The sequence below is a fragment of the Plecotus auritus genome (assembly GCF_963455305.1).
Source record: "Plecotus auritus genome assembly, chromosome: X".
Classification (NCBI taxonomy): domain Eukaryota; kingdom Metazoa; phylum Chordata; class Mammalia; order Chiroptera; family Vespertilionidae; genus Plecotus; species Plecotus auritus.
In genome coordinates this window covers 36182221-36203601 of record NC_137784.1, presented here as the reverse complement: position 1 = coordinate 36203601, position 21381 = coordinate 36182221, and positions in this window count along the sequence as shown.

Here is a 21381-nt window from a genome sequence, read left to right as displayed (position 1 = left end):
CTCTGGTAAACATATATACTCCCAATGCAGGAGCACCCAAATACATGAAAAAACTTCTGGAATATATTAAGGGAGAGTTCAATAGCAATACAATCATAGTAGGGAACTTTAATACCCCATTGAAAGTCCTGGATAAATTCTCTAAACAAAAAATTAGCAAAGAAACAGAAATCCTAAATGCCTCACTGGATTGGATGGACTTAGTTGACATCTTCAGAACATTTCTCCCCAAACCTACAGAATAAACATTCTTCTCTATTGCACATGGGACATTTTCAAAGATAGACCACATATTAGGACACAGGCAAAGTCTCTTCAAATTCAAGAAGACTTAAATCATATCAAGCATCATCTCAGATCACAGTGGTATAAAATTAAAAATCAACTATAATATAAAACAATTAAAAATCAAACAGAAGACATAAACAAATGGAAGAACATAGAATGTTCATGAATTGGTAGAATCAAAATCATTAAAATGTCTATACTACGCAAAGCAATCTACAGATTCAATGCAATCCCCGTTAATATACCAATGGCAAATTACAACGATCTAGAACAAACTCTCCAAAAATTCATCTGGAATTAAAAAATGAATCTGGGGAGGAAAAAAATGGCTGCAGAATAAAGAGACGTGTTCCGAGCCTTGTCCCGGAGCAGAAAGAAAGAACAGCTGAGGGTAGCATGAGGAGTGTTTGTTGGCAAGTTAAGGGACAGCTAAACTCCAGGAGAAGGTGGGGGACTGCTAGATGGGGTTCCCCTGACCAGGCAGCCCCCACTGCGGCTGGGTCCCCTTCCGGAGCTACGGGTTCGGACGCGGATTCTGCACCATCTTGAAAGGGAAAGTGGAGCTTATCCGACGCCTGAAAATCCACAACTGTGGCACCCACCAAACAGCTGCGAGTCCCAGAACACGGGTCCCCAATTGGCGCAAACACGCGGATTCAGAGGAGCTCTATACTCCACCACAGAAAGGTCAGATTTCACCTCGGATAGGTGAGGTCTCTGGTCCCAATGGGAGAGAGGAACGTGCATTTTGTGGGAGCTAGAGGGCCAGGGAAGTCTGAGACTAGAAAAATCCATGGCTGTTGGGGCTGATGTGATCTGTGAATGTGGAAGGGGATCCTCAGAGCTGCTAACAGAAGGGATGTTTAAAAAGCAACCCATTTTGATCTGACGTGCAGGGACAGCCTAAGAATTTCAAAGGTGTGCCGGCTGCTTAGACATGTGCGCAGACCCATTGTTCACACATTTGGGCATTTTCCTCTTCAAAACCTTGCTCCTGATTACTAACCCCAATACATAGGATCACGCAGTTGGGGACACCCTGGGAGACTGCAGGGAAAGTGTTTTTCTGGAAACTGGGAATCAGAGCAGGGAGTGATCATCAGAGAGCCAGCTCCGAGGCAGCCCACTTCCACAAACCAGTATTGAGTGCCACAGGGAAAGAAGGATGTAAATAAAGGCTAGAGAGGTCAAAGAGATCTGGAAGTTAATCCAGAAACACTGCCACCCAGGGGCTGAATCACAAATTGACTCTTGTGTAATCAAAAATAAAGAAATATGAGAAATTAAGACACACCGCCTGCTTAAAAATCAGGATTAGCTTACAACACTGAGGAGCAGTGGAGCGCAAGGAACTGCAATACTGTCTGGACTGAGAAACAGGCATGCCAAACAGAACAATAGAGGAAGTGAATGACCTTCACTACTGCACATTTTATTTATTTATTTATTTATTTTTTTATTTTCATTTTTTGCATCTTTTACTCAAGAAACTATTTTTTTTATTTTTTTCTCAATTGATTTTACTCTTTTAATTATTACATTTTTATTTTCAATCAGTATCATTACTACTACTATTTTACCTTTTTTTTTAAAGTATCATTTTATTTTCTCTTTATTTTACTTTGGGATTAGTGTTCTACATTCTATTTTCATCTTTCCTTTAGCATCGTTTTACTCTATCTCAACTCTACCTTCATGCCATCACTCTCTTCCTAATGTTTCCACTTTTGGTGTCCTGTTTATCTTACCCCTTTCCTGCTTTAGATTTTCCCTATTCTTTCTGTTTACCCCCTGATAAAATTTCACCCTACTTATATATCTAATCTACAATCCCCTGCTCCAAGTCCATACACACCTCTCTCTTCGCTGTCTTAACTATCCAAAAAATTGTCTTTCTTTCGGTCCTTTTGTTGTTGTTTGCTTGAATGTTGATAATATCGAATTTTTATGCTTTTTTTGTGAGATTGTTTTGCTTATTCTTTTTTTTTGGTTGGTTGTTTTTTTGTTTGCTTTGTTTTTGTTTGTTTTTGCTTCTGTTTTGACTTGCCTCGCTTGATATTAGTTGGTGTTGTAGTTTGTATTAAACCCCAGGTACTTGTTGCTGGCTTTGCTGAGATTAGTGGTTGTTCTATTGGAGTTTTATCCCCATATATATAGTTTGTTCCCCTTTCTCTCTTAGTCTCTTTCTTGTCTCTCTTACTTTTTTTTTCCTTTTCCCAATTTCATTTTGACACTCGTTTTTTTTTTCCTTTCTTTATTTTTCCACTTCTTTCTCTCTTATCCCCTAATTTGCCTTTCTCTAGTGGTCACCTTTATTGGAGGTTATTAATATCGTGAATACATTTCTGTTCAGTGCCTTGTGTGTTGTGCCTGGTAGTGCTATATTTTGTGCCTTTAAATCAACCCAGGAGAGAGAGAACTACATAACCAGACATCCAGAGAAGAGAGACCACGGGGAGACAAAGAAACAGCCCACATATGAAAGAAAAGCAGGCATCACCGGAAAAGGAAGTAAACGAAATGGAGACAAGCAATCTTCCAGAGAAAGAATTCAGAGAAATGGTCATAAGGTGGCTGAAAAGAATGGAAGACAAATTCGACAATATAAACAAGAACCAAGAGGAAATGAAGAAGAACCAAGAAGAAATGAAAAATGACATTGCTGCTGTAAAGAACTCAATAGAAAGCATCAAGAGTAGATTAGAAGAAGCAGAGGACCGCATCAGTGAGCTAGAAGACAAGGTAGGAAAAAATACCCGAGTAGAGCAACTTCTAGAAAAAAAAAATTAAAAGGCAGGAGGAGAGCCTAAGGGAACATTGGGACAACATGAAACAACACAACATCCGCATAACAGGGGTTGAAGAAGGAAAGGAAGCTGAGCTAGGAATAGAAAACCTGTTTGAAGAAAAAATGACAGAAAATTTCCCTGATATAGGGAAGAAAAAACCCACACAAATCCAAGAATCTCACAGATTCCCAAGGAAAATGAACCCCAAAAGACCGATGCCAAGGCATATTATAATTAAATTGGCAAACACCAACGACAAAGTAAGAATCTTAAAAGAGGCAGGAGAGAGACAGAAAGTTACATACAAAGGAACCCCCATCAGACTAGCAACTGATTTCTCAACAGAAACTCATCAAGCTAGAAGGGAATGGAATGAAATATACAAAATCATGCAAAGGAAGGGTCTGAATCCAAGAATACTGTACCCAGCAAGGTTATCAATCAAAATTGAAGGTGAAATCAAGAGCTTCACAGACAAAAAAGGACTAAGGGAATTTATTACCACCAAACTGGCAATGCAGAAATGCTAAAGGGTCTGCTGTAAAACAAAAAGAAATAGGAAGCAAAGAAGGAACACAGGGGTAAAGAATAAAAATGGTGAAAATTAAGTACCTATAAATGATAACTTTAAATGTAAATGGATTAAATGCCACAATCAAAAGACATAGGGTAACGGATTGGATAAGAAAACAAGACCCATATATCTGCTGTATACAAGAAACCCACCTCAGAAACAAAGATGCACACAGACTGAGGGTGAAGGGATAGAAAAAGGTCTTCCAGGCTAATTGAAATGAAAAAAAGCTGGGGTAGCAATACTTATATCTGACAAATTAGATCTCAAATTGAAGGACATAACAAGAGACAAGGAAGGCCAATTTGTAATACTAAAGGGAGCAATCCAACAAGAAGAAATAACTCTGGTAAACATACATGCACCCAATACAGGAGCACCCAAATACATAAAAAATCTCCTGGAGTATATCAAGAGAGAGATTAACAGCAATACAATTAGAGTAGTAGACTTTAATACCCCACTATCACCATTGGACAAATCCTCTAAACAAAAAATCAGCAAAGAAACATCAATCCTAAATGACTCACTAGACCAGATGGTATTAATTGACATCTTCAGAACATTTCACCCCAAAGCCACAGAATATACATTCTTCTCAAGTGCACATGGGTCATTTTCAAAGATAGACCATATGTTGGGATATAGCTAAAGTCTCTTCAAATTCAAGTAGAAATCATATCAAGCATCTTCTCAGAACACAGTGGCATAAAACTGGAAATAAACTGCAATAAAAACAATCCAAAGAAATCAAACAAATGGAGACTAAACAGCATGCTATTACACAATGACTGGGTTACCAAAGAGATCAAGGAAGAAATAAAAAACATCATGGCAAGAAATGACAATGAAAACACAACAATCCAAAATCTATGGGACACAGCAAAAGCAGTCTTGAGAGGGAAGCTCATAGCTCTACAAGCATACTGCAAAAAAACAAGAAACAATGGTAATAAATTACCTAACCCAACAACTCAAAGAGTTAGAAAAGGAGCAACAAGAAAAGCCCAGTGTAAGCAGAAGAAAGGAAATAATAAAGATCAGAGTGGAGATAAACAACATAGAGACCAAAGAAACAATACAAAAGATGAACAAAACCAAGAGCTGCTTCTTTGAAAGGATAAACAAGATTGATGACCCTCTAGCCAAGCTCACCAAGAAGAAAAGAGAGAGGACTGAAATAAACAATATCAGAAATTAAAGAGGTGAAATAACAACAGATCCCGAGGAAATACAAAGGATTGTTAAAAAATACTGTGAACAACTCTATTCCAGCAAACTGGACAACCTGGAGGAAATGGACATATTCCTAGAAAAATATAACCTTCCAAACTCAATCAGGAAAAATCTAAACAGCTCAATATGCCAGTAATTTGGAAGAAATTGAAGCAGTCATCAAAAAGCTTCCAGCAAACAAAAGCCCAGGGCCAGACGGCTTCACAGGAGAGTTTTGCCAAACATTCAAGGAAGAACTAAAACCTATCCTCCTCAGACTGTTCCAAAAAATTCAAGAGGAAGGAACACTTCCAAGCTCCTTCTATGAAGCCAGCATCACACTAATACCAAAACCAGGTAAAGACAACACAATGAAAGAGAATTACAGGCCAGTATCCCTCATGAACATAGATGCCAAAATCCTCAACAAAATTCTAGCAAATCGGATCCAGCAGTACATCAGAAAGATCATACACCATGACCAAGTAACACTTATCCCAGGGATGCAAGGGTGGTACAATATCCTCAAATCAATTAATGTGATACATCACATAAACAAATTGAGAGATAAAAATCACATAGTCATATCAATTGATGCAGAAAAAGCATTTGACAAAATCCAACACACTTTATTGATAAAAACTCTCAACAAGGTGGGAATAGAAGGATCATACCTCAACATAATAAAAGCTATATATGATAAACCCACAGCTAACATCATACTCAATGGGCAAAAACTAAAACCATTTCCCTTAAGAACAGGAACAAGACAGGGATGCCCACTCTCACCACTCCTGTTTGACATACTACTGGAAGTATTAGCCATTGCAATTAGACAAGAAGAAGAAATAAAAGCATCCGAGTTGGAAAAGAAAAAGTAAAGCTGTCCTTATTTGCAGATGACATGATATTGTACATAAAAAAACCGAAAGACGCCATCAAAAAACTAACAGAATTAATAAATGAATTTGGCAATGTAGCAGGATACAAAATTTACGCCAAGAAATCTATGGCATTTCTATACATCAATAGTGAACTTACAGAAAGAGAGACTAAAAAAGCCATCCCACTTACTATCGCACCAAAAAAATTAAGATACCTAGGAATAAACTTATCCAAGGAGGTAAAAGACCTATACGCGGAAAACTACAGGACACTGAAAAAAGAGATAGAGGAAGACGTAAACAGATGGAAGAACGTACCATGTTTATGGATTGGTAGAATCAACATCATTAAAATGTCCATACTACCCAAAGAAATCTATAGATTCAATGCACTCCGCATTAAAATACCAATGGCATATTTCACAGACATAGAAAGAACTCTCCAAAATTACATCTGGAATAAAAAAAAAAAAAAAAGACCCCGAATAGGCACAGCAATACTGAGAAAGAAGAATAACGTAGGAGGGATCTCAATACTAGATTTCAAGCTGTATTACAAAGCCACTGTTCTCAAAACAGCCTGGTACTGGCACAAGAACAGACATATAGACCAATGGAATCGAATAGAGAATCCAGATATCAACCCAAACCACTATGCTCAATTAATATTTGACAAAGGAGGCATGAACATACAATGGAGTCAAGATAGTCTCTTCAACAAATGGTGTTGGGAAAATTGGACAGATACATGCAAAAAAAATGAAACTAGATTACCAACTGACACCATACACAAAAATAAACTCAAAGTAGATACAGGACTTAAACATAAGACGGGAAACCATAAACATACTAGAGGAATCCACAGGCAGCAAAATCTCAGACATATGCCAAAAGAACTTCTTCACTGATACTGCTCCTAGGGCAATGGAAACTAAAGAGAAAATAAACAAATGGGACTACATCAAAATAAAAGTTTTTGCATAGCAAAAGAAACCATCAATAAAACAACAAGAAACCCCACTGTATGGGAGAACATATTTGCAAATGTTATCACTGATAAGGGTTTAATCTCCAACATCTATAGGCAGCTTATACAACTTAATGAAAGGAAGATAAATGATCCAATAAATAATGGGCAACGGACCTAAATAGAATCTTTTTGAAAGTAGACAGAAGGAATGCCAAGAGACATATGAAAACATGCTCAAAGTCACTAATTATCTGAGAGGTGCAAATCAAAACTACAATGCGATACCATCTCACAACTTTCAGAATGGCTATCATCAACAAATCAACAAACGACAAGTGTTGGCGAGGATGCGGAGAAAAAGGAACCCTCGTGCACTGCTGGTGGGAATGCAGACTGGTGCAGCCACTGTGGAGAACAGTATGGAGTTTCCTTAAAAAGCTGAAAATGGAACTCCCGTTTGACCCAGTAATCCCACTCCTAGGAATATATCCTAAGAAACTAGAAACACCAATCAGAAAAGATATATTCACCCCTATGTTCATAGCAACACAATTTACAATAGCTAAGATTTGGAAACAGCCTAGGTGCCCATCAGCAGATGACTGGATCAGAAAACTATAGTACATCTAAACAATGGAATACTATGCTGCCATAAAAAAGAAGGAATTTTTACCATTTGTAGCAACCTGGATCGAGTTAGAGAACATTATGCTAAGTGAAATAAGCCAGTCAATGAAAGAAAAAAACATATGATATCACGCATTTGTGGATAGTAAAAAACATTATAAACTGATGAACAAAAAGATAGATACAGTGGCAGTAAAGCATCAAACAGACTGTCAAATTACAGTGGGAAGGTTAGGGAGAGGTGGGGGAAATAAGAGATCAACCGAAGGACTTACATGCATGCATATAAGAATAGCCAACAGATGCAAAACATTGGGGGATGAGGGCATGTATGGGAGTTGTGGGGGGGAATGGTAAGATATGTACACATATAATACACTAATAAAAAAAATAAAAAAGTAAAAAAAAATATAACTCAAATAGCCACAGCAATCCTGAAAAAGAACAAAGTTGGAGGGATCACAATAACAGATTTCAAGCTGTATTACAAAGCCACAGTTCTCAAAACTGCCTAGTATTGGCACAAGAACAGACATATAGACCAATGAATCAAAACAGAGAACCCAGAAATTGACCCAAGTTATCATGCTCAATTAATATTTGACAAAGTAGGCAAGAGCATACAATGGAGTCATGACAGTCTCTTCAATAAATGTAATATGGGGAACCATAAAATTCCTACAAGACTCCATAGGCACCAATATATCAAACATAGGTAATAACAATATCTTTTCCTGACTGCAAAACAACCCCAACTGTAAACCACACAACCAGTTACTTTTCTGCCCCTCCCTGTAAAAGTCTAAGGCATACAATGGAGTCAAGACAACCCCTTTAATAAATGGTTTTGGGAAAACTGGACAGTTACATGCAAAAAAATGAAACTAGACCACCAACTTACACCACACACAAAAGTAAACTCAAAATAGAGATAATAAATGACTTAAATGTAAGATGGGAAACCATAAAAATCTTAGATAGAGGAATCCATAGACAGCAAAATCTCAGACATATGCCAAAGCAATATCTTCTCTAATACAGCTCCTAGGGAAAGGAAAACTAAAGAGAAAAAAAAATGAGAATACATCAAAATAAGAAGCTTCTGAACAGCAAGAGAAACCATCAACAAAACAACAAGAAAGCCCACTGCATGGGAGAACATATTTGCCAATGCTATTTCTGATAAGGTTTTAATATCCAACATTTACAGGGAACTCATACAACTTAATAAAAGGAAGATAAACAATCCAATCAAAAAATGGGCAAATGACCTAAATAGATACATTTTGAAAGAGGACATACAGAAGGCCAAGAGACATATGAAAACATGCTCAAAGTCACTAATCATCTGAGAGATGCAAATAAAAACGACAATGAGATATCATCTCACACCTGTCAGAATGACTATCATCAACAAAGCAACAAATTAAAAATTCTGGCAAGGATGTGGAGAAAAAGGAATCCTTCTGCACTGTTTGTGGGAATGCAGACTGGTGCACCCACTGTGGAGAACAGTATGGAGTTTCCTCAGAAAACTAAAAATGGAACTCCCATTTGACCCAGTGATCCAACTTCTAGTACTGTCTCCCAAGAAACCAGAAACACCAATAAGAAAGGATATATGCACACCTATGTTCATAGCAGCACAGTTTACAATAGCTGAAGTTTGGAAACAACCTAAGTGCCCATCAGCAGATGAATGGATTAAAAACCGTGGTACATCTACTCAATGGAATACTATGCGACTATAAAAAGGAAGGAACTTTTACCACTTGCAACAGCATGGATGGACCTGGAGAACATTATGCTAAGCGAAATAAGCCAGTTGGAGAAAGATAATATCACATAATCTCACTCATATGTGGGATATAATGATCAATATAAACTGATGAAAAAAAATAGATCCAGAGATAAATGGCAGGGGAGGTGGGAGAGTTAAAGATCAACCAAAATACATGTATGCATGCATATTATCATAACCATTGGACACAGAAACTGGGGCAGTAGGAGCTTGCCCTCGGGGGTGGGAATGGCTTGGGGGGGTCAATCAGGGAAAAAAAAGACACATATAAAATTTTAGACAATAAAAAAAAATGAACCCCTTTGGATACTAAATAGCATGCTAGTAAACAATGATTGGGTAACCAAAGATATCAATTATGAAATAAAAAGTATACTGGAAACAGATGACAATGAAAAAACAACAATCCAAAATCTATGGGACACAGTACAAGCAGTCCTGGGAGGGAAGTTCATAGCTCTACAGGCCTACCTAAACAAACAAACAAACAAACAAACAAACAAACAAACAAAAAAAAACAAGAAAAATTGGTAATAAACTATCTAAACCTACAACTTATGAATGAGAAAGAGAGCAACACGAAAAACTCAGAGGATGCAGAAGGAAGGAAATAATAAAGATCAGAGTGGAAAATAAATTACATAAAAACTAAACTAAACTAAACTAAACTAAACTAAACTAAAATAAAATAAAAAACAATACAAAAGATCAATAGAACCAAAAAGTGGTTCTTTGAAAAGATAAACAAGATTGATGAACCTCTAGCCAGGCTCACCAAGAAACAAAAGAGAGGACTCAAATAAACAAGATCAGAAATGAAAAAGGTAAAGTAACTACTGACCCCACAGACATGTAAGGGATTATAAACAATACTATGAACAACTTTACTCCAACAAACTTGACAACTTAACGAAATGGACATATTCCTAGAAAAATACAATCTTCCAAAACTCAATCATGAAGAATAAAAAAACTTGAATAGGCCAGTAACTACCAAAGAAATTGAAGCAGTGAACAAAAATCTTCCAGCAAGCAAAAGCCCTGGTCTGGACATATTCACATGGGAGTTTTACAAACACTCAAAGAAGAACTAATACCTATTTCCTCAGACTATTCCAAAAAATTCAAAAGGAAGGAACACTTCCAAGCTCTTTCTATGAAGCCAGCATTACCCTAATCCCAAAACCAGATAAAGACAATACAAAGAAAGAATTTCAGACCAATATTGATGATGAATATTGATGCTAAATTCCTCAACCAAATTCTAGGAAATCAGATCCAGCATTACATTAGAAAGATCATAAACCATGACCAAATGGGATTTACTCCTGGGATGCAAGGCTGGCACAATACATGCAAATCAATAAACATTACTGTATACATCACCTGAACAGATTGAGAGACAAAAATCACATAATCATGGTATTTTATACAGAAAAAAGCATTTAACAAAACCCAACACCTTTTCTTGATTATAACTTTCAGTAAAGTGGAAATAGAGAGATCATCCCCCAACATAATAAAAACCTTATATAACAAACCTAAAGCCAACATCATACTCAATGGGCAAATCTAAATCCATTTCCCATAAGAACAGGAACAAGACAGGGATACCCACTTTGACAACTCCTGTTCGACATAGTATTGGAAGTCTAGCCATAGCAATCAGACAAGAAGAAGAAATAAAAGACATGCAAATTGGAAAATAATGCCATATTTTTCCATGTATAAGATGCTAATTTTTTCTAAAATTATTAGACTGAAAATCGAGGGATGTCATATACACAAATATCAGCCAAGGTGGAAGCTGCGTGGGTGCCTAGCTGCCCATACCTTGCAAACAGGCTTCCTCCAGTCATGAGCCTTATGGTTACTGAGGTCAGCTGATTACCGTCATTAGAGGTCGAAGTGGCGAGTGTGCAGATGCAACAGGGACTGGAGGGTTCTAAGCCCATAAAGATGTTAAAAAATAAAAAGATACATACCAGTAAGAGATTATCTTACTCTGAAAAATTCAAACTGAATGTAATCAACTATGTCAAAGAGCATGGAAATATAGCTGCAGAGAGACAATTTGGACCTCCTCCCACTGAGTGTATGGTCAGTGGAGAAAACAGGAAGAACAACTCATTAAGGTGCCAAAAAAGAAAACTGCCTTAAGAGGAAAACCAGCAAAATGTTTAAAATGTTGATTTCTTAATTTGGGTTTGGAAAACTGGGGGTCGTCTTATACATGGAAAAATACCGTAAGTAAAACTGTCCTTATTCGCAGACAACATGATGTTGTAAACAGAAAACCCTAAAGACTCCATCAAAAACAAAACAAAACAAAAAAAACAACTACTACACTTAACAAATCAATTTAACAATGTAGCAGGATACAAAATTAACACCCAGAAATCTATGGCTCTTTTATATGCCAAGAATGAACTCACTGAAAGAGAAAATGAAAAAAAAAATCCCATTTACCATTGCAACAAAAAAAAAAAATAAGATACCTAGGAATAAACTTAACTAAGGAGGTAAAACATCTGTACTCAGAAAACGACAGGACATTGAAAAAAGAGATAGAGGAAGACATACTGGTACTAGTAAACAAATGGAAGAATATACTGTGTTCAAGGATTGGTAGAACCAACATCACTAAAATGACCATACTACCCAAATCAATCTATATATTCAATGCAATCCCCATTAAAATATCAATGACATATTTCACAGACCTAGAACAAACTCTCCAAAAATTCATATGGAATAAAAAAAGACCCCAAATAGCCACAGCAATCCCGAGAAAGAAGAACAAAATTGGAGGGATCACAATATCAGATATCAAGCTATATTACAAAGCCACTGTGCACAAAACTGCTTGCTACTGGCATGAGAACAGACATATAGACCAAATGAACAGAACATAGATCCCAGAAATCAACCCAAGCCATTATGCTCAATTAATATTTGACAAAGGAGTCAAGAGCATACAATGGATTCAAGACAGTCTCTTAAAAAATGGTGTTGGGAAAATTGGATAGATACATGCAAAAAAAAAATGAAACTAGACCACCAACTTACACCAGTCACAAAAATAAACTCAAGATGTATAAGACTTAAATGTAAGATGGGAAACTATAAAAATCTTAGAAGACTCCATAGGCAGCAAAATAGCAGACATGTCACAACAATATCCTTACTGATACAGCTCCTAGGGCAATGGAAACTAAGAAGAAAATAAACAAATGGAACTACATCAAAATAAAAAAACTTCTGCACAACAAAAGTAACCATCAACAAAACAACAAGAAAGCCCACTGCATGGGAAACATATTTGCCAATGCTATTTCTGATAAGGGTTTAATCTCCAACATTTAAAGGGAACTCATACATCCTAACAAAACGAAGATAAACAATCCAATCAAAAAATGGGCAAAGGACCTAAATAGACACTTTTCAAAAGAGGACATACAGGGGCTCACGAGACATATGAAAACATGCACAATGTCACTAATCATCTGAGAGATGCAAATCAAAATGACAATGAGGTATCATCTCACACCTGTCAGAATGGCTATCATTAAATCAACAAACAACAATTGCTGGTGATGTTGTGGAGAAAAAGGGACCCTCATTCACTGCTGGTGGGAATGCAGACTGGTGCAGCCACTGTGGAAGACAGTATGGTGTTTCCTCAAAAAGTTAAAAATGGAACTCCCATTTGACCCAGTAATCCAAATTCTAGGACTACATTCCAAGAAATCAGAAACACCAATCAGAAAGGATATATGCACCCCTATGTTCATAGTTGCACAATTTACAATAGCTGAGATTTGGAAACAACCTAAGTTCCCATCAGCAGATGAGTGGATTAAAAAACAGTGGTACATCTACATAATAGAATACTATGCTGCTGTAAGAAAGAAGGAACTTTCACCACTCACAACAGTATGGATGGTTCTGGAAAGCATTATGCTAAGCAAAATAAGCCAGTCGGAGAAAGATAAATATTACAAGATCTCACTCATTTATGGAATGTAGTGAACAACATAAACTGATGAACAATAATAGAGCCAGATGCATTGAGCAGACTGTCCAACCTAAGATGTCAGGCAGGCTAGCAGGGGGCATGGGCGGGGTAAGAGATCAACCAAAATATTTGTATCTATGCATATGAACATAACCAATGGACATAGACAGTTGGGAGGTGAGGGCAAGTGCTGGGGGATGGGAACGGCCTGGGAGAGGTCAATGGGGGAAAAGGACACTTATTTAATATTTTAAACAATATATAATTGGAATTAAAAAAAAGAGTGATACAAATTCTCACTTTGACTCCATGGAGTTCTATAATGCTTTTCCCTATGCATAGTTTCATTAGATTTTATGGAGACCCTAGGATGGGGAAATATACTGATTTAGTGATGCTGTTCATGAATGAATGCTATAGTTAAATGGTGTTTTCCTCTCTAAAGGATTTCCTCTATTATAAATAACTTGAAAGAAAGATAGTGTGACAAAGTACTGACAATGCCTGCAGTAAAATCTGGTCATATGTATTCTCCCACTAAGCTTGAGTAGAGCTGACTTCACTGACAATCTATAAGGAAAAAAGATATGCTCAGGAATATCTATATGATGGCTCCATTCCTGTCTTCCCAACCAATTCTATTTCAAAATATATCAATGGGTGATTATTGTTCTAAGTTTTAGGGGTATATTCTCTTCTGTTTAAATATGGCTAAAACAGAACTATAAAAAGGGTAAAGGTTCACATACTTCAGAAAGAAGTTGAGTTTTTCAATCTCAATTTAGCCTTTTTACTATGCTCTTGATAAGATTCAGCTTCAGACATAAGTTCATTTAATGGCTACATATCTGGTCTGATTACAGATATAACAGGAAAGCATTGTTTATCTCTAAACTAGAGGCCCAGTATGCAATATCACATGAGACCCAGACCCACTGCGCCTGTGGGACCCAGACTGACTCCTGCCGCCCTGGGTGGGATGCAGGACCAAGACCAACTCCTGCCATGCTGGGCGGGACACAGGACCCAGATCAAGTCCCTGCCCACCTGTGCATGCCTCACTGCCCACGCAGCCTCCTGGTGACCAGTCTTTGGTCATTCCTCATTAAGGCATCACAGCCACAGGCCTTTTATTAGTATAGATGGTTGAACTTTTATCACTGGCAAGCTTCTTTCTCTACTCTTTTTGTTACACAGTGGACTTCCTTTTTTAACTTTTCCCCAACACTAAACTCAGAACATGATACATAATAGGAGTACATTATTGTTTAACTAATGTCAATGGGATGCAAGAAAAAAAAAAGTTACAAATCAGTAACTATGGCCCTAGTCAAACAAAATGCCAATTACTGATTACAGGTGTCTTTGTGCAGATGACAAAACATCATTGGGATTCAGTCCTGGTTGAAGGCATTGCATAACACAAAAAAATGAATTAAGCTGTTTTCCCTGTCTTTAAAGATTCCACATGCTCATAGAGAAGAAAGCTACTGAAATAGATAATTAAAGATTTAATCAATTAAACATTAAATTGCTTTATCAGAAACCATAAATCAGGGTCAAAACAGGTAAGGAAATCTAATGTATAATTAAATGATAGAGAGTTGTAAGGATTGTGATAAAACATATGTGACCATGCCTACTTAAAGGCTTTACATTTACAATTATTTTAACATGCTCTATCTACCAATATATTACTTGTCATCAGCCTAGAATATCAGAACTCTTTACCTCCCTGGAATAAAAGAAGCTATAAGTGCTAGGGACAAAGTTGCATGTGCAGAAAAGTAAAACTATATTTATAGCTGCACTAAGCCCAATTAAATTGAGTTTGTAAATAAATGAAGGTGTTAAAATATATAATTGAATGTGCATATGATGGAAAAAATATGGAGTCATTAAAAGTTATATTTTCAGGGATTTCAAGGTGGCTGCTGAGTGGAAGCTATACCAACTGGCTCCCGGTCCCAAACTGGATTTACAACAAAATGACTGAGCAAACAACCTGAATAATCAACTGAAGGATAGCTGAACTGAAATATAACCAAGGGTTTATGGAAGAAGCCACATAGAGACTAGTAAGAAGGGCAGAAAAACACACAAAAAAATAGCCCCTGTATGCAGGTGCAGCTGTTAGTAAGAACCCAGAGGGATATCATGGCTACAAAAATCCCACCTTCTAGGAGAATGGGGTCTCAACCCCATGAAGGGATCCCCAACACAGATCAACACAGACAGGAAGAGGAGCCTGTTTAACATCTGATTGTAAAGATTGGTGGCAATTCAGTCCTCCTGGGAGACTCAGACCTAGACTCAAACCATACCCTCTCAGGGATGAACACTCTTATTTTACAGCACCAACCTGGGGAGTACATGGCTCAAACTCTGACTGCTGGCAAGGCACACTGCTATACTCATGTCCTGTGTAGGGCCCTTCTAGCTAAACCCAGCAATGACTTTATGCCCCCCCCCCCACTTTTTTTAGAGGATTATGGTGGAGACACAGCGACTAGGCTATATGGCCTGGGAAAGTAGGGCACTTTCACCCACCTTGAGCCTACAGGTGGAATCCCTCCCCTATGTGTTGAATCACTTGTCCAGCTCCACCAACTGAGTTCAGAAGCAAGGGGGGAGGTCAGAGTGACACTGGGATTTGGGGCCCTGTCCTGCAGAGTTCAGTGGTACAGGGACACCAGAGAGCCATGCTGAATTAAAATTTTTGACCCCTTCCTGCTAGGTTTGGAGGCACAGGGGGACCAGAGAGCCATGAGAGCTGGGATTTTCAGACTGTCGCTAGGGAAGTTTTTGGAAACAGAAGGACAAGTGCTGGGCTGTGTAACTACATTGCAGGGAGGCAAATCCAATCTCACCTGATATTTCAGCCCACAGAATTCTAGGAAGGGGAAAAAGTGCTTGCCCCCCTCCTACAGGTTTGTAGGTACCACCCCCAACAACAGACTGTTTGGATCAACACTTCCATAACTTGGGTATCCCTGCTGGACTCAATTCCCTGGAGAGAAGGGAGAGAGGGTCAGGACATTCAAAGTGTGAGTTACTTTGATGTTATTGTCTGGGATCAGGACAAAATGCATAGCCTCCTTCTAAAGGCTAGGCTGGCATCATCCTCAACAGGAGACTTTTTTGTTCTATCCCCCCTGAGCCAGTGGTGGCTGAGCTTGCTCCTGCAGAAGTGAAGGACTCTGGCAGAGACTGATTGGATTGGCTTTTAACAGGGATCACTTTCCCTTCATTGAGTGCCTGATGATGTGATCCCCAAGTGGTGGACACATTAGTCCTTTCCTCATGACACTAGTTGCCACACCCTACCAATCTTACAACATGTGGGAATGTCCTGTGGATCACAGCTAGCCTGGGTACATCCTACAGTCTTTCTTCAAAAAGCTCTGAAGGAAGTCCCAGCAACCTCAGGGGAAGGTGAAGTACATGACAAGTGTAGGTGAACCTCAGGGAACCTTGGTCTTTTAAAGATATGCCACCAGCTCTAACTTGGAGGAAGCTGACTCATTTATGCAGAATGTGCCCTCCCATGCACACTCACATCCAGTAGACATAGACACAAACAGACAGGTAGCCTAAGGCTGGATACACACAATGTCTTACAGCAACCTGTACCTGAAACCCATCCAAGTGGACCGAGAACCAACACAAACAGTAGTGTGCTTCAGACCACACCAGAGCTCAACCCAATTCTCCATACAAGCAGTACACCCAAAGGGGGAACCTGTCAGGCACACACCCAACTGAAAACACAGCCTCGTAGGGCAACCACTGCACAATATCTTATATATGGTGATCAAGGTTTAACCTTATAGTCACCCAGCCTAAAGGGTTAACTTCACTCACAAAAGGGCCAACTATAACAGGGGGTGCACATGACCTACTAGAAACATTCTTGGAGCACAGAGCTCAGGGAATCTAGAATATTGTGCCACTGAGCCCAACAAGACACCTTCTTCATAAAGCCATCATAACAAGTTGAGAGTCATATCAGGTCTAAATAATGCACAGAGACAAAATGGGGAGACAATGAAGATACCCTAAATGTAAGAATAAGTAAAATACTCAGAAAAAGAACTAAATGAAATTGATTAAATAGAAGCAACCAACATACCAAATATAGAGTTTAAAACAATGTTTATAAGGATGTTCAAACACCTTAGAGGAAAATTGATTATCTCAGTGGGACTTAAATAAAAAAAAGAGTAACCATTACATTACAAAGGGCATAAAAAAGAACAAATCAGAAATGAAGAATAGAATATCTGAAATAAAGACTATGCTAGAAAGAATCAACAGAAGGCTAGATGAAGCAGAGGATTAATCAATGTATTATAGAACAACATAATAATAAGCAGAGCATCAACAAGAAAATAGAATTAAAAGACATTGGGAAAGTGTAAAAAAAAACCCTCTATGAAAACATTAAGCATAATAACATCTGTATCATAGGAGTACCAGAAGGAGAAGAGAGTAAGCAAGGGATACAGAATCTGTTTGAAGAAATAATATCACAAAACATACTTAACCAGGTGAAGGAAAAGTAAAACACATTAAGGAAATATAGAGTTCCAATAAAGATGAACCCAGAGTGACTCACACCAAGACACATCATAATTAAAATGGCAATGGTTAAAGACAAAAAAAGAACGACAAACTGGATCAGATGGATTTAAATGATATTTACAGAACATTTCATTCCAAAGCTGAAGAATACACATACTTCTCAAGTGCACATGAAACATTCTCAAAGATAGATCATATGTTAGAAAACACAATAAATCTTAACAAGTTCAAGAAGATTCAAGTCATATCTAGGATCTTCTTAAAACACAGTGACATGAAACAAGAAATCAACAAAAATAAAAAAATAAAAACAACTTTCAAGCACATGGAGGCTAAATCATGTTATTAAATAATGAATGGGTTAACAATCACATCAAGGAAGAAATAAAAAATTAGCTGGAAAATAATTAAAATGAACACACGACTCCAAATCTATGTGACACAGTGAAAGCTCAAATCTCAAATAAACAATCTAACTCTACAATTAAAGAACTAGAAATCAAAGTGCAGAGTAAGCAGAAGGAAGGAAATAATAAAGATCAGAGCAGAAATAAATGGCATAGAACCTTTAAAAAACATTACAAAATATCAATTAAATCTAGAGCTATTTTTTGAAAAAGATAAACAAGATGGATGAACCTTTAACCAGACTCATCAAGAAAAAAAGAGATAACCCAAATAAATAAAATAAGAAATAGAACTAACAAGTGACATCACAGAAATACAAAAGATTGTAAGAAAATATTATCAACAACCATATGCCAAAAAATTGGAAAACCTGGGTGAACTGGACAAATTCCTAGAAACATGCAACCTTCCAAAATTGAATCAGGAAATATAAATAGACCTATTACAACAAAGAAAATTGAAGCAAGAAATCTCCAGAAAAAAATCTAAATGAAATGGAAGCAAGCAAAATACTAGATACAGAGTTCTAAACAATGGTTGTACCATTGATAAAGGATCATGTAAAATTGATTAAAGATCTTACTGAGGGACTTAGTGGACTTTCAGATTCTTAATGAGAATTTCAAAGACATGAAAAAGGACCACTCAGAAATTAAGGATACACTTACTGAAATAAAGAACAACTTACAGGGATTCAACAGTAGGGTAGAGAATTCTGAGAATCAAATCAACCATTTGGAATATAAGAAAGCAAAAAACACCCAATTAGAAAATAAAAAAGGAAAAAAAATCCAAAAAGAGGATGATAGTGTAAGGAGCCTCTAGGATAACTTCAAGTATACCAACATTCACATTATGGGGGTGCCAGAAGGAGAGGAAAGAAAGCAAGATATTAAAAATCTATTATAACATTGGCAAATATGTTAACCTCCAACATTTACAGGGAACTCATGCAACTTAACAAAAGGAAGATAAACAACCCAATCAAAAAATGGGCAATGGACCTAAATAGACACTTTTTTTTAAGAGTACATAAGAAAGGCCAAGAGACATATGAAAACATGCTCAAAGTCACTAATCATACAAGAGATACAAATCAAAATGACAATGTGGTACCATCTCACACCTGTCAGAATGGCTATCATCAACAAAGCAACAAACAACAAGGGCTGGCAAGGATGTGCAGACAAGGGAACCCTCATGCACTGTTGGTGGGAATGCAGATTGGTGCAGCCACTATGGAAAACAGTATGGAGTTTCCTCAGAAAACTAAAAATGGAACTCCCATTTGACCCACTGATCCCACTTCTAGGAATATATCCCAAGAAACTAGAAATACCAATCAGAAATGATATATGCACCCCTATGTTTATACCGGCACAATTTACCATAGCTAAGATTTGGAAACAGCCTAAGTGTCCATCAGCAGATGAGTGGATTAAAACCTGTGGTACATCTACACCATTGGTCGGCAAACTGCGGCTCACGAGCCACATGCAGCTCGCGAGCCACGGTTTGAAACTCTGTTGACTAATGAGTTTGCAGACCACTGACCTAGACTCTCAATTCCAATAATTACAGGCTGTTGTTCTTACTTGTGATTAAGCCCCTATCCCAGTGGTAAGCAAACTCATTAGTCAACAGAGCGGCAAACTGCAGCTTGCGAGTCTCATGTGGCTCACGAGCCGCAGTTTGCCGACCACTGATCTACTCAATGGAATACTATGCTGTGGTAAAACAGAAGGGATTCTTACCATTTGCAACAACATGGATGGACCTGGAGAGCATTATGCTAAGTGAAATAAGCCAGTCAGAGAAAGATAAATATCACATGATCTCACTCATTTATGGAATATAATGAACAACATAACCTGATGAACAAAAACAGATCCAGAGACAGAGAAGCATTGATCAGACCATCAAACCTCAGAAGGAAGGTAGGGGAGGGTGGGGGTAAGGGGGAGAAATCAACCAAAGGACTTATATGCATGCATATAAGCCTAACTAATGGACACGGACCTCAGGGGGGTGAGGGCATGAGTGGGGGGGGGGCAATTGGGCAATAAGTACACATATGTAATACCTTAATCAATAAAGAAAAAAAATTAAAAAGAAAAATATCTATTATAAGAAATAATGACAGAAAACTTACCCTACCTGGTGAAAGAAATATACTTACATGTTCAGGAAGTGCAGAGAGTCACAAAAGAGAGGAGCCCAAAGAGGCCCACACCAAGACACATCATAATTAAAATGCCAAGGGTTAAAGACAAAGAGAGAATCTTAAAAGCAGCAAGAGAAAAACCACTAGTTACGTATGAGGGAATGCCCATACAACTGTCAGCTAATTTCTCAATAAAAACTTTGCAGTCCAGAAGCGAGTGGCAAGAAATATTCCAAGTGATGAATAGCAAGGACCTACAACCAAGATTATTCTACCCAGCAAAGTTATCATTTAGAATTGAAGGTCAGATAAAGAGCTTCACAGACAAGAAAAAGCTAAAGGAGACCGGCTCAGATGCAGAGAACGTGCCATCTTGAAGGAGAAAGTGGATGTTATCGGAAGCCTGAAAATCTGCAACTATGGCACCCACCAAACAGCTGTGAACCCCAGAACACCGGTCCCCAATTGGCACAAACACGCGGATTCAGAGGAGCTCTACACTCCTCCACGGAGGGGTCAGATTTCACCTGGGATAACGTGAGGTCTCTGGTCCCGGCAGGAGAGAGAAAAGCGCACACTGCGGGAGCTGGAGGACCAGGGGAAGTCGGCACCTAGAAGAATCCGTGGCTGGCATGATCCGTGAATGTGGAAGGGGGTCCTCAGAGCTGCTAACAGAGGGGATCTCTAAAAAGCAACCCATTTTGATCTGGTGCAGGACAGCCTAGAAATTTTAAAAGTGTGCTGGCTGCTTGGACACATGGGGAAAAAAGGACTGGGCAGACTTGCGCGCAGCCCCGGAGTTCACACACTTGCAATTTCCTCTTTAAATCCTTGCTTCTGATTACTAAGCCCAATACATAGGATCATCCAGTTGCGGACACCCTAGGAGATAGCAGGGGAAAGTTGTTTTTCTGGAACCTGGGAATCAGAGCGGGGAGTGACTATCAGAGAACCAGCTCTGGGGCAGCCCACTCCTACAAACCGGTATTGTGTGCCACAAGGAAAGCAGGATCTAAGCACAGGCTAGAGAGGATCTATAGACCCGGAGGTCAATCCAGA